This window comes from Enhydra lutris, unplaced genomic scaffold, assembly GCF_002288905.1.
Source record: "Enhydra lutris kenyoni isolate GAN:26980312 unplaced genomic scaffold, ASM228890v2 scaffoldscaffold15, whole genome shotgun sequence".
NCBI classification, from domain to species: domain Eukaryota; kingdom Metazoa; phylum Chordata; class Mammalia; order Carnivora; family Mustelidae; genus Enhydra; species Enhydra lutris.
The window spans coordinates 2739958-2754739 of record NW_019154099.1 but is presented as its reverse complement, the minus strand read 5'-3'; the positions used below and the strand labels follow the sequence as shown (position 1 = coordinate 2754739).

Below are 14782 nucleotides of genomic sequence, written 5' to 3'. Positions count from 1 at the left end.
CTGTGCGTCACAAGAATGTGTGTAAAGCAATTAAGCTGAGGCAAATTTAAATCTTGCTCCTTCACCGTAAAAGAGTCTAGGGATAAACAAAATATTTTCCTCACCGCGTTCTAAGTCCTATAGTTGCTCATGTGTGTAGTTTTGTCCACAGATTAAAATGGCCTGACAACGCTGGTTAAAAATGTAAATAAAAGTTTCTAACAAAGGTGTGTTGATAGTGATAATAACAGCTTCATTTGCTAATATGTTAGTTTCTTAGGGAAGATTCTGATTCCCAAACATAATAAAAGTGTAGCAAGGAAATACTCAAGCATCATGAATTTACTCTTCGGATTTTAAAAGACAAGGAAGATTTTTAAATTAGAGTGTTTATAATTTAAAGTATGTGAAAGTATAATGTATTTTAAAACATGGCATATTTTGAGAATTAGATCCAACATTTGCAGTTATAAAAGGGAAAATTACAAAGAACACAGAAAAATCCTGACACCAAAAATATTAAGTAGAGCAGCTTATACTATTTATGTGCAAACCAAATATAATCACTTTGTTTAGAAGTCCCCCTCACTCCACATACACATGCAAAACATTGGTCAGGATGCATAGTATCTCTTCAATGAGAATTTAAAAGGCTTAAGAGTATTTTAAAAACTTTTTTCACTATTACACATGTATAATTATAAAGTAAAATGTCTTAAAATTACGGATCTCTGAAAAATCTGAGAATGAGGAATTAGGTAGAAAGCTGAGTGGGGTGGTTGGTGACAGACTTAGATGGCATTTGTAGAATTCTCTGGAATTAGGAGGCAATGTACTCAGCTTGGAATACATGCTGACCATGTGAGAATGCCGGTCAGAGCCTGCTTTAGAGTTTTCTGTTCCAGTCCCATAGCCCCAAAGACTTTCAAGTTCTCGGTTTCCCACTGTACGTTTCCAATCAAAATTCTTGGCCAGAATGGACAGAAGTTAATAGGCCTATTATGTTTTAATCTTATTCTCTGCTAAAGCATCTCTAAGAATATGAGCTTAAATAAAGTGCGAGGCAAAAAAAAATCTATAAATAGTTGGTTACTACCCCTAAGAAAAATAAGCAAATAAATAAAGCTTGGCTTTGTTTCTTAACCTATATATCAGGTGTTTAATATAGATTCCCTGATATACACATATATTTATTTAAAAATATGTACTTCTTAAGGTGGCTCATTTAAAGCAAGTTTTATTTATTTACTTTTATTTTTAATATTTTATTTATTTATTTGACAGAGAGAGAGAGAGAGAGATCACAAGTAGGCAAAAGGGCAGGCAGAGAGAGAGGGGGAAGCAGGCTCCCTGCTGAGCAGAGAGCCAGATGCAGGGCTCAATCCCAGGACCCTGAGATCATGACCTGAGCCCAAGGCAGAGGCCCAACGCACTGAACCACCGAGGGACCCTATTTATTTACTTTTAAAGACTTTATTTATTTACTGAGAGAAAGAGAGATCATGAGGTGAGAGGAGAGGGCAGAGGGAATCTCAAGTGGAATCTCAAACCGGCGGGGGACAGAGCTGGGAGCCAGATGAGCGGCTCAATCTCACAATCCGAGATTATGACCTGAGCCCAAGTCATGAGTCAGATGGTTAACTGACTAAGCCACCCAGGCACCCCTAAAGTAGACTTTTAAAACTTAAATATATTATAAGGTAATTTGGTTCTTAACACCTAAGAAATAGGCACCAAAGAAGACTAGAAATTAGTCTGCCAATTATTCCTTTAATTTGGACTTTTGTAAAACTTAGAGTTTTATTTCTTACTTAAAGAAAAAAATATTAAAGGGATATTATCTTAAATCACCAGGGGGCAATTAGTAATAAGTGCCTTGTATCTTCCTGAGTTCAAGATTATACTCAGAGAGTTCTGATATACCTGGAAAAATTCAGGATTAGTAAGGATGGTGCTTAGACTAACTATGAGGTTAATTTTTTTTTAGGCACTTTAACACTGGGAGACGTTATATCAATCTATGATTCTAAGGCACAAAATAAAGACAAGGTATTCAAAATACACATTCAAACCAACTACACATGATTGTATGTGTTTATATTTGACTTCTACCAAACACCATTTTTAAAAACACATGCAAAGAAATCACAGAAAGTGACCATATATTAATCCACAAAAAAATTAACAAATTTCCAAAATGGAAATAGTACAAGCTTCCTCCTCTGAAAACAAGATGAGAAAACTAAAAGTTATTTAAAAAATTTTTAACAGATAAGCAAATATGCTTTAACCAACCCTATTGATACTTGAAAATTTAAAAGTACACTTACAGTGGACTATAATTCTCTTTCAGGATATGATGAAATAATAGGGACTGAATTTACTCTTCTGTCTTACATAACTGAGAAACTGGGCAAAATATATAAAACAATGGTTTTTAGACACTGGACACCAGGCAGCTCAGCCCAGTAATCCCTGAGAGAAGGGAAACAAAGTAATTATTGCCCCAGACTGCAGAGCAGGAAGGGGAGCCCAAACAGAGTGTGGCAGTCTTTCAGAGTTAAAGAGACAAGGGTTGAAAATTCAAGAAGGCCAATGTGACTAAAATTCACAGGGCAGAATACCAGAGGAGAGAATTGCAGAGAATCCCAGAGATCTGCAGAGGACTCCCTTCAAATCTTCATCTGAGAACTGATTAGCACATCTGTGAGAAAACTCCAAAGACAGGAAAGAACGAAAGGAAAGAGTCAGACTGAAGAATTCACAGTATTCACACAGGACTGAAAATAGTTCTTGTTCCCAAAAGCCAGAGTGAAGAAATCTCATGTGAGAAATTGGGTTAAATATTCTGAAAGATATTGCCTTGGCATTGAGACCAAATTAGCCTTAGATTAAGTGTTCTGGTCCTTCTCTATAGACCTTACAAGTAAGTCCAGAAATGATAAAATTCTTTCCAACTAAATTAACTGCATCCTAGAATAGAATTCAAAAATATCTAACGGCATTTTTAGAAATCTAGCCTATAGCATAAAACTCATAATGTCTGGCATGCAGTAAAAAATTACTAGGCATGCAAAAACCCAGGAAAATACAATAAGCCTTTAAAACAATAATAAAAGTATTTCTATGAGTTAAGGTGATAATAGCAAATTTATTTATTGAAAAGACTTGTTTTCCTTTAAGAAAACAAGGTATAGAGCTTGTAAGGTATAGAGTGACTGTTTGTAAAATGCAAATATGCAGTTCTCCACCAACATTTCCTCCAAGAATTCCAGTCTTCACTGATGATCTGTGTCTAAATCAATCATTTCATCAGGGACTGAAAACTGGTCATTTAAAAAATTCTGTTCTTTCTGCTATATTGGCTGACTTGTTTGATAGAGAAGAGCTTCTCCTCAACTATACTTCTAATTGAAAAAGACTGATAATGGCTTCCTTTAATTACCAATTTGGAGAGTAAAAAGCTGGTAACATTCACGTCCAATGGTGGCAAATAGAAGATTATTTTTGGTGAGGTTAAGCCTTTCTCTTCTTTTTTTCTTTCTTTTTTTTTTTTGGTTAAGATTTTATTTATTTATTTGACAGAGAGAGAAAGAGAGAGAGCACAAGCAGGGGAAGCAACAGGCAAAGGGAGAGGGAGAAGCAGGCTCCTTGCTGAGCAGGGAGCCTGATGTGGGGCTTGATCCCAGCACCCTGGGATCATGACCTGAGCTGAAGGTAGATGCGTAACCGACTGAGCCACCCAGGTGCCTCATCTTCTTTAGAGTATCATTCAAAATGGTTCATAAATCTTTATATATTCAATGTTTCAATAAATTACAGGCATTATTCCATTTGATGCCATCCGTCTAGCTTGGGTTTCCCCCAAAAGTAGGATCTGAAGCAAAAACCTTATATGATATTTTTTTTTTAAGATTTTATTTATTTGTCAGAGAGAGAGAGGGAGAGAGAGCAAGCACAGGCAGACAGAATGGCAGGCAGAGGGAGAAGCAGGCTCCCTGATGAGCAAGGAGCCCGATGTGGGACTCGATCCCAGGACGCTGGGATCATGACCTAAGCCGAAGGCAGCTGCTTAACCAACTGAGCCACCCAGGCGTCCCTGATATATTTTTTTTAAGATTTTATTTATTTATTTGACAGACAGAGATCACAAGTAGGCAGAGAGGCAGGCAGAGAGAGAGCGGGAAGCAGGCACCCCGCGGAGCAGAGAGCCCAACTCGGGGCTCGATCCCAGGACCCCGGGATCATGACCTGAGCCAAAGGCAGAGGCTTTAACCCACCGAGCTACCCAGGAGCCCCTGTGATATTATTTTTAAAGGTAATCCAATCACAATGAGCAGGAGTGAGGGACAAGGGGAGTCAAGCAAAGCAGGGAGAGTCAAAATGACATTGCATACCAAGCTGGCCACCTGTTTAATCCGTCAGATTGAATCTCTTAGAAGCCATGTAAGCTGCATTTCAGGACCACCTCTAAGGTGGGAGGAGAAAAGAGAGGAGAAAAATTTACCCACTGGCTTCACTTCCCATTGATCAAAGGCTTTTCCAAAAGGGCATTAATTCCCCTACGCTTGAGTTTGGCTCCACTGTACATCCAGGTTGTACATGTGTGGGTCTTCCTTGAGGACACTGCAAAAAGCAAGGGGCTTACAGAATAGCAGGGAATGAAGCTATGTATGAGTATGCCTACACAAGAGTTTACATAGGGCTGAAATGAGGAAAGTGAATCCTAGAGGATATGCAATGATGTATGAGAGGTATCTGTAAAAACTGCAAATTTTCCCAGATTTGGACAGTGGAAGTCCTTTAAAGATATTTCCTGCATCCTTTTGATACAATTTCAGTAATCTTTGAATTTTTATTGCTTTCCAGTTCAACAGAATGTCCCAGCCTCACTTTGTATTTCCTCTGTCCCAGATCTGCAATGAGTCATTTCTTCAGGGAGCCCTAGAGCTTCATAGTGATGTTTGGGTATCGGGCACACTCACTGCTACTGACATGTCACTGCTTCTAGACCTTGCAGTGATGAAAGTTAGCAAATGAGTTTTTAAAAGTCATTAATTTACATTGATATTTCAATTCTAATTTATCATTACAGAGTTTCAACTCTATTTTTTTTTAATTTTATACTCCTCTTACATAAAAATCTTGGTTCTAGTAACACATCAACACAATGATGTGTTTATCTTTCAGTATACCTAATATAGATTCAAAATAGCAATGCCACAATTTCTAACAATAAAACTAATAGAAGAAGTTTAAATAATTCTTTGTAGTTAACTTCTAATTTAACTTGCAATGTACTGGTAAGCATATATGACTACCACTATCTTAAGAGAGTTCTAATGTCAAAATGTTGAATTAGGGGGCACCTGAGTGGCTCAGTGGGTTAACCCTCTGCCTTCAGCTTGGGTCGTGATCTCAGAGTCCTGGGATCGAGCCCCACATTGGGCTCTCTGCTCGCAGGGGGCCTGCTTCCCCCTCTCTCTCTGCCTGCCTCTCTGCCTACTTGTGATCTCTCTCTGTCAAATAAATAAATAAAATTTTAAAAAAATGTTGAATTAGTTTACCTGTTGCAAAATCAAAACTTATATTTTACATTGTTAATTCACAATTGAAAAATTTCCATAGAATGAGATTTTAATTGTTTTATTATTAGATGGGAGACTTTAACAACCCATAAGTAATGTAGTTCCATGGAGCTGTCTCAGTTATGGAGAAAGCAGAGAGGAAAATCGAAAAATGTAAATGATACATAGAGATCAAGCTATGGCCAAATGACATCATGGTACACTAATAAGCCATGATTCTACAGTAACTCAAATACAAAAATGTGGTGGAAAAATTATTTATCACTATATATGATGGTATAACTATGCAGAATTCCAAATTACCTCCTCCACCTTAGCAGTCACTTTCATGTTATGGATACGTTAAGACTTAGATTCCATCTTGAAATATATCTACTGCTTCACTTCACTAATTCTAAGTATTGCAACTAGTTACAGAATTTTTTTAAGGCACATTATTAAATTGATTAGGGCCCCCTATCAAGGGGTGCCTGGGTGGCTCAGTCAGTTAAGCATCTGCCTTTAGCCCAGGTCGTGATGCTGGGGTCCTGGGATCCTGGGGTCCCGGGATCCCAAGAAAGTCCCAGTAGAGCTCCTTGCTTGGCCGAGAGTCTGCTTCTCCCTCTCCCTCTGTCCCACTCCCCTTGCTCTCTTTCTGTGTCAAATAAATAAACAAAATCTTTAAAAAATATGTATTAAAAATAAAGATTTTATTTATTTCTTTGATAGAGAGAGAGAGAAAGCACAAGTAGGGGGAGTGACTGAGGGAATGGAAGAAGCGGACTCCCCACTGAGCAGAGAGCCCAATGCAGGGCTTGATCCCCAGACCCTGAGATCATGACCTGAGCCTAATGCAGATGTTTAACTGACTGAACCACCCAGGCACCCCAATAAATAAACTCTTTACAAAACACTGATTAGTCCATCAAAATAACACTGGTGGTTTAAAAAGTTTACTGTCCACAGTAACAATAATTGACACAAAAACTAGTTTATCATGTTCAAAAAAATCAAGATTCTAACATGTAAAATACTAAACACAAATATGTATTTTTATGACTGCTTGATTGGCAATTTACTGGTTTCTATTGGACTAAATTATTGTTAATTTTACTTTATTAGTTTTATAGAGATATTTATGTTTAATGAATACATTTGTTTTTACTTACATAGAAAAGCCGAAGGAGTAAGTTAACTAAAACAATTGGACTGCAAGTGACAAACCCAAGGCACATAAGTTTAGCAAAAAGGGAACTCAAGGATCATGTAACCAAAAGGCCTAGGATTAGAGCCTAGCCCAGCCAGGGAATTACCTACTGGGGAGAGGCGGGAGATGCTACTGAACATCCTAAAATCAGAGAACATTCTCTCTCTAATAAAGAAATATCTAGTCCAAAATGTCAACAGTGCCAAGGCTGAGAGACCCTGGATCAAAGCTAACTTCAGCCCAAGCTTAAACAATGTCATTGGAGCTCTTTCTCTCTTTGCATTGCTTTCTTCCGTGCTGCCTTCTTTCACAGTTGGGCTCTTCTTACATGGTAGCACAGATTACATGGCCTTGGTCCCCATAATCTCAAAAGAAGAGAAGCCCTTGGGCCTCTCTTTCAATAGCTACATCAAACCTGAAAAACGGCTTTGGTGCTGCTAGTTCAGGTAACCAACTATTAATAACCATATGCATAAGAACCAGGCGCTCTCGTTAACCAGCTTGGCTTCAGAGTGTGTTAGCATCAGTGCAAAGAGACTGATAGGCCTATAAGGCAGGACAAAAGCAAAGTGAAAATCTCACTATGAAAAGGCAACTTCAAGTCAAGAGTCATTAAGTGAAATGTTGGGTGAGATTATCTGCACCACGACTGAACTTCAAAGCATATGTAGCTGGATTCACTCAGGTACATTTGTGTTTTACATAAAACCATTCCGGGGGTTTTTATGTTTTACATAAAACCAAACCGGGGCACCTGGGTGGCTCAGTTGGTTAAGCAGCTGCATTCGGCTCAGGTCATGATCCTGGAGTCCCGGGATCAAGTCCCACGTCAGACTCCCTGCTCGGCGGGGAGTCTGCTTCTCCCTCTGACTTCTCCCCTCTCATGCCCGCTCTCTCTCTCTCTCTCGCAAATAAATAAATAAAATCTTAAAAAAGAAAGAAAGAAGACATCTTATTAAAAAAAAAAAATTCCATAAAAAAGTTCAACCTGGCTGCTCAGCATCCACATCTACCCTTTTCCTACATCTATACTTTCAACAATGGCCCTGCCTAACGTTGGGCAAGGTTTCCAAATGTGACTAATGGTACACTCACCCTTGCTCAAACTTGTTTACTGCCGCCAGCTCCAACATCTGTTGAGTATAAATTTCTCAATCAAGTTTGAAGCAGCTCCTTAAGATCTATCATCCTATGGCTCAATTGTAAATTTAATCTCCCCACACCAAGACATATAATAAACAAGGCAAAGTAGAAAAACAGACACCACCAATAAAAACTCCTGCATGAAAAAAAGGGAGGTAAAGAAACATCAATTCATAATATATATGATATTTTGCTGGACAGAAGAGTAGGCATCCCTGTCTGGAAAGGGAAATGAGTTCTTTAGTTACCAAATTGATTGCCCCTGATTCTAATCTCTAATCTCTTGGAGAATCTCCCCTATCAAATATCCCCCAAAATCACGATGAGAAGGTCATTGCGGATGGTTCCTGACTGGGAGCTTTCCTGCTGAAGCAGTCCACTTGTTTTGGAATCACATGCAAGAGAATGGGAGTTTCTGGGGAATGGGAAATCATAAGCCTTTGTTTCTCAGACTTGAATATTTCTGATAATACAACTGTCTTAGATTCTCTTTGACTTTAATCATTTTGCTGCTTGTTTTCTACTAACCAAAATCAACAATTGGTGAATCCGGACTTGTGATTTTTTTCTCTAACTGGCTTCGGGGCTCTGTGCATTACTCAGGCCTTCAGGTTAAACTGCTTCTTCCAAGCAAATGAGGGTAAACCTGTCCCCTTAGACCTAGGATGTATCCCAATAGACTGGTTTGTATTCTAGGGTTGACCATTACCTTTGCCCAAGGGAGAAGTAAAAGATGCTTGGGTCTTCAGCTTTCTCAAAGGTTCTGATCATATCTTTTCTTTCTAATCATATCTTTCATACCTCCTACTTGTATCTTCTCCTAGGTTCTTTCATATCTTTCTCAACTTTCTGTCTCCCTGCTTTTGCTCATACTAACATAGCTTGGGCCTGTGATCACACTAGGGAGATAAAAATCAAGAACAGTGGGGTTGGAATTTAATATTCAAAAATTTCATCAGAGACTTTTTTTAAAGAAAAGGTAGGAGCCTAATGAAAACAGCAGTTTTACATATGTTAAATGGTTAAGAAGTACATAAATGCTATGATAAATATGACCCTGTACCTTGAAAAAGACCTGGCACTTGCTAATGAAGGTGATGGGTGTTAGAAGAGCTGCATCTTGTGAGTTATTTTGAAATAGAGAGAATAGGGTTATCTGAAATCAGCTGGAAAGTTTTAACATCAAATGTGGATGGACAGGACTCATCACATGTGGTACACTGAGATTGCTGGCAGGTGTCTGAAGTGTGCGCATGTGGACATTTTGTGTATTCTTATGTGGCTTGGTTTAGCAGGGTGGTTTTTGCATTCATGTAGTACTTCTCACAAATGAAATGACACAAAACAAACACGAAATGTGTATTATGCTCAAATTGCTCCCTAATATATCAATCATGTTGTAACACATTTGTTTCAAAATGAGTGTTATAGGAGAAATGACTATTACTTTTACCATTATAAAATGTATTGTATATGTATATGCATATACATATATATGTGTTAGAGTATGCTAAAATGTACTATATACCTATTGTTGCAATTTTGCTAATTTGAGTAACTACAGATCTTTGGGTTTTTTTTAGTGGCATTGACTTCTCTCTTATTCTCACTTCTTTTCTTCACTTCTCATTCACCCTTTTGTTTCTGTTTTTCTCTATTCCTAAAGACCACAATATATATACAAAGTATTACAGCTACACTTTCAGGGAGCCCAGAAATTATATTTGATTTAATCTTTAATAGTCCTTGGCCTTCAATAACCAATAAAGAAGCCCCAAAGCAAAGAACCTGTTTAAAGTCTTTAGGAGCTTGTCATGCTACCCATACACCATAAATATCTCTAGTTCTTCCTTCTCATAATTTCCATTTCGACATTATTAACATTGTGGCCTTGCAAGTTGCTTAAAGATATTCAAATTGCTTTCATACAAGCAGAATATAGGAGAAATTCTATAGGAGGAACACTGTAGAGGTTGCACGAAATGAAGCTTAATTGATAAAATAAAACACGTATTACCTGTTGTGCACTTGAAACTAATGTAACACTGTATGTCAATTATACTTCAATAATAAGGTTTTTTAAAAACCACACCCACATTTCTAATTGTACACTAATTGCTAACCCTTGGCCAAATCTGGAAATCTTTAGAAGGTCTTCCAATTAACTTCAACAAGAAAAAAAAATCAGCTATTCTGATTCTTCTTATACTACTGTGCTGCACATCTCATGTTCTTTCTTTTTTTTTTAGGAAAGAGGAAGCTGAGTAACAAAAATGAGGCGACGTCATTACTCCTACTGGTTGTATTTGCAAAACACCAGAGTAGTCTCTTAAAGCCGATAATGTCCTGTTTTTTTCTCATTTTTCCAGCCCTACTCTGGCCCCCTGCTGGTACTGAGCTTCTGTGACACCTGCAATATTCAGCCCCAGCATTAAGATCTACCATGCCAGTCCAAGGAATGACTGCTTTGTCTCCCTAATGCTAAGACAGTATCATCTACAGCTAAACCTATTTAGAAATAAATAGATGTACATATATAGCCTCCAGAGGCCTTTCTGTGATAAGCTATTCTGAATATTTCTCAGATGTCGAGCGGTAGTTTCACGACTATTGGCTCTTTGGTATTAGGCAGCCCTAGATTTGAATGGAAACCGATTGTGTATAAGTATCTGTCTTTAAACTGGAGATAATAGTATGTGGTTCCAGGACTGGTTGTGAGGATCAACTGAAGTAATATGCGTATGTGCCTGGCATTTAGTTAAGCGCTAAATATTAGACATTTCTCTACTCATGTAATTAAACAAACAAACAAACAAACAAAAAACAACCTTGAGCACATATTAAAAGTACATCAGCCCACTTGTGGTTGCCCTGTCACTACTCTGGAATCAGATAGATCCACTGAAGGACTCACAAGCAGTGTATCATCAACATTGCTTGTTAAGCACTTAGTAGATACAAAGTGCTATCCTAGGTACTCCAGAGATACACATACACACATGCCAATAAGCCATTAACTATGTGCTTAAGGACTTTTCAACTTGCCTTATCTACCAACCAGACCAAAATAATTCCACTAAAAGAATTCTGGATGCAGCATTTTAGGAAAGCATGGGATAGGGATAATACAGAAACCCTGGACTTTAGCTTGCTTCGTGCCCAAGTCAATTAACATCTCGGAGCTTTGTTCTATATATTTAGGTAGGAATACTCCATCTATCTCTCACAGGTTTATGGAAATTTTATATTACACAGACACACTAAGTAAATAACTAGACAAATTAGTAAACTACAAAAGTAGTAAAATGGAATGGATTTTAAAAATAAACTTTTTTTTCTATGACTTAACCCTCAAATCAAACTAGAAAAACTTCCAGAAGCCATTATTATTGGCTCCACCACAATAGTGCTAAAGGAACAAGGCAAAAAAAAAAAAAAAAAAAAAAAAATGTCTATCTCATATCAGGTTATCTTAACCAAAAGATAGAGTTGAAGTGGTGGCAAGAGAAATGGGACCATTACTCAACTGACCTCAGTTAAAAATTGCAACCATTCTCAAATGATCTAGAACCATAAATTTGAAACTAATAGTAAATTGCCAAGGAGATGCTCTATAATATACTTTATTTCACATTTGATTAATCCATACCTTTTATTTCAACAAATAATTTTTGGAGAGTTTCTATGTGACACAAAGTAGTTTTCATAATCACTTCAATTAATTCTGTCAGTACTTTCAGGGTTGCTCTTAGCTTATATGATGCTTTGGTAAGAGTCAAAAAAAAAGGGACAGCTGCAGTCAAGCAGATGCAGAGATTAACCAGCAAATAGAACCTTCATGTAAAGAACGAGTAACCCGCCCTCCAGGCAGATGCAGCCCTGCACCAGCCTGGCACATATTTTGGTAAGGGGAAGGGGGAATGTGAGCTGGATTTCAGGCCCTGCTCATTCCGCTGGCAGGGGTCTTTGGACTACAAAAACCATACAACTAAATGTAATAGCCCTAGATACTCTACAATGGCAAGGCTCTGTTACAACTTTCTATCATTTAAAGGTACAGGATTCAGGGGCACCTGGTTGGCTCAGTCAATAGAGCATGTGACTCTTGATCTTAGGGTTGTGAGTTCAAGTCCCATGCTGGGGGCAGAGACTATTTAAAAAGAAAATATTTAAAACAAAATGCACAGGATTCATTCATCCAACCATCTGAGGGCAATATGGTCTATGAGGATATAGGTCGGAATTTATATTCTAATAGGGGATATAATACATGTACCAAAAATAACTATAGTGTAAGACAAAAAGTTATGAATCACAGAGGAAAAGACCAATGAAATACCAAAAATACTCAGTTGAACCAAAAAATAGATATAACTTGAAGAATCAGAGAATGTTTCATAGAGAAAGTGGCAATAGAACTCAGTTGTGAATGATGGGTATGATTTGGTCATGTGGAAATAGGAACAGAGGATTAGGAAGTGCAAGATGTAAATAACAAACACTTTAGTTCATCAGATAAAAATGCTATGTGAATGATAGTAGTAAAAAAAAAAGGAAAAACAGGTTGGAGTCAAATTATGAAGAGCCTTTAATAGTAGACTAATGAATTTAACTGTTAATTTGTGGGCAAAGGGGAGCCACGATGTGGCTCATAAACATGTTTATAAACATTATGTTTCATTCAAAATATGAATTTGGCGGTGTATAAGAAGAATCAAAAGGGTAGAGAAACAGTGAGTGATGAAATTAAAGGCAACTGCAGTAGTCCAGGATGACAGTACAGGTGACTTAGCAGATGAACAAGAGGAATATGCGAGTATCAAAGACAATAGTTTTGGCACCTGAATAAATGTAAACGGTAATTAGGAAAAGAGTTAAGATGGCAACGAGTTTCCTTGTTTTCCATGTGAAAGAGTAGACTGGTAATATCTTAAAAGAAATATGGGCCACAGGAGGAAAAAGAATTATAAAATAACCAGTTGCTTGATATTTAGCAAGTCTGAAGTGCCAGCAAGACATCTGGATATAGATGCCTGCAGGCACTTGAACATACAGATCTAGAACTTGGGAGAGAAAACAGACCCAGAGCAATATATCTGGGAGTCACCCATTCTGCCAATGGAGTACAGGAGGGTCCAAAGAGAGCAAAGGACAGAACTTTAGGGAGCACCTAGAGGGAGAGAGAGAAAAAGTAGCCAAGTAAAGGGACTAAAGAAATGCTCATGGTTAGAGAGGGAAAGAACCAGAAAAATATACTATCCCTATGACCAAAAGAAGAGAACATCAGAAATGTGGAGTGTTCAACAATACCAAATGCTGCAGAGTAGTGATGAATATCCTGCCTAAATCTATCATCTAATTTCTAAGACCCTCTTTCAATTCTTAGAAAGCAGAAGTATTAGAGGAAAAAAGGATCTACAGAAAACCACTCAAAACAAGGAAAGGGATCTCTTAAGAACTCATATTCCCCTAAAATACTAAAGATACAGGCCGATAGCGAGACCAAACCCAAGTTGGGACCACCCAGTATACCACAGTACGGTGAACATAAAGCAGGGAGAGCACTCCAAGGCAGTCATCCTTGGGAAACTGGTAATATTGGCTCTGATCAGGTAACATGGCTCAACTACCATGCCTAGAAGACTGGATGAAATGTTGGAGTCTTAGTAGTGCCAAGACATAGAACAGTCAGAGACAGAATCAGGAATGTAAGAGGTTAAGTGTTGGAGGCACAAGCATATAATACTGTTTCCAGGTATCTGATAAGGAATGAAAGGAGAACTTGAAGGGCTAAAAAAAGGGGTTTTTGTTTGCCTTTTTTTTTTTTTTAAACTTTGAATTCTCAGTAGATTGAGTGGGACAGATACCAGGGGGATGCAAGATGAGAAGAGGATAATCGATGGGGTGAGATTCTTGAACTCATAATGGAAGGATCAAGAATTTAAGTCAAAAGTTTAACATCCTAGAAGAATGCTACATGTTTTTCTGAAATGAGAAGGAAAGATAAAGTTTGAATAAAGAAACTGTCCAAGTAAAGATGAATGACGTTAGGGGGCACAAATTTGCCTTAATTTTCTCAGAAAAGAAGGACTCAAGGTCATCTGAAGAGAATGAGGGTAGAGTAATAGAATGTGCCTTCGAGCAGAGTAAAAACTGATCTTATCCAAAAAAAAAAAAAAAATACAAATATATTAACAGTAAAAGCTAAAGGCTGTAATTCATCTATACCAAATTCCAAGTTTATTAGTTACAATCCATGTCTTTCCAAAAAATAGAACCACACTAAGTGAAATGCAGGTTATGATTTTCTTCCAACTTCTCAATTTAAGGAGTAACAAAGGATAAGGTAAGAAAGAATTAATGGAATCATAAAATACAACATATAACCAGCATCATAACCAACAAAAATGGGCTTAGTGCTATAACCACTGTTAGATGGTAATAATTCTCATATTTCTCTGCCCTTATTTGCTAGATCTGATTTCTGTTTTCTCCATAGTTGATACTTTTGTGAAAAGTTCTTGCTTGAATGAGTTAAGAACACAATATATCTTTTAATAAAACAACCCCACCCTATTGAGCACTAATGCACATTCTCTCTTCTTCCAATTTTCCAAGTTTTTACAGAGTCTCACTTTTCTACAAATTATCGAAATCAGAACTAATGAAAATGTTATGTTGGAAAGTCACATTCTAAACCTGTTATAAATCTTTAAAAGTACAATTTGTGAGCTGGTATTCTGGAGCCAAGAAGAAAAACAGTATTTAAAAAGAACACAGAAAGGAAAAAGAAAGAAGTAGACTGAGTAAAGAGACAGAAAGCCTTGAGTTATAAATTACTTGGTTTAAAATGTCAAGGGAGCAGCCATCCAAATAAATAAATAAA

At 37.4% G+C, this 14782-nt stretch overlaps 1 protein-coding gene across 2 annotated transcripts in view; it reads right to left on the bottom strand.

The window, feature by feature from the left end:
- Positions 1 to 14782, bottom strand: part of LOC111147045 (calcium binding protein 39 like) — a 114277-nt gene that overhangs the window by 74216 nt on the left and 25279 nt on the right. The window lies entirely within an intron of this gene.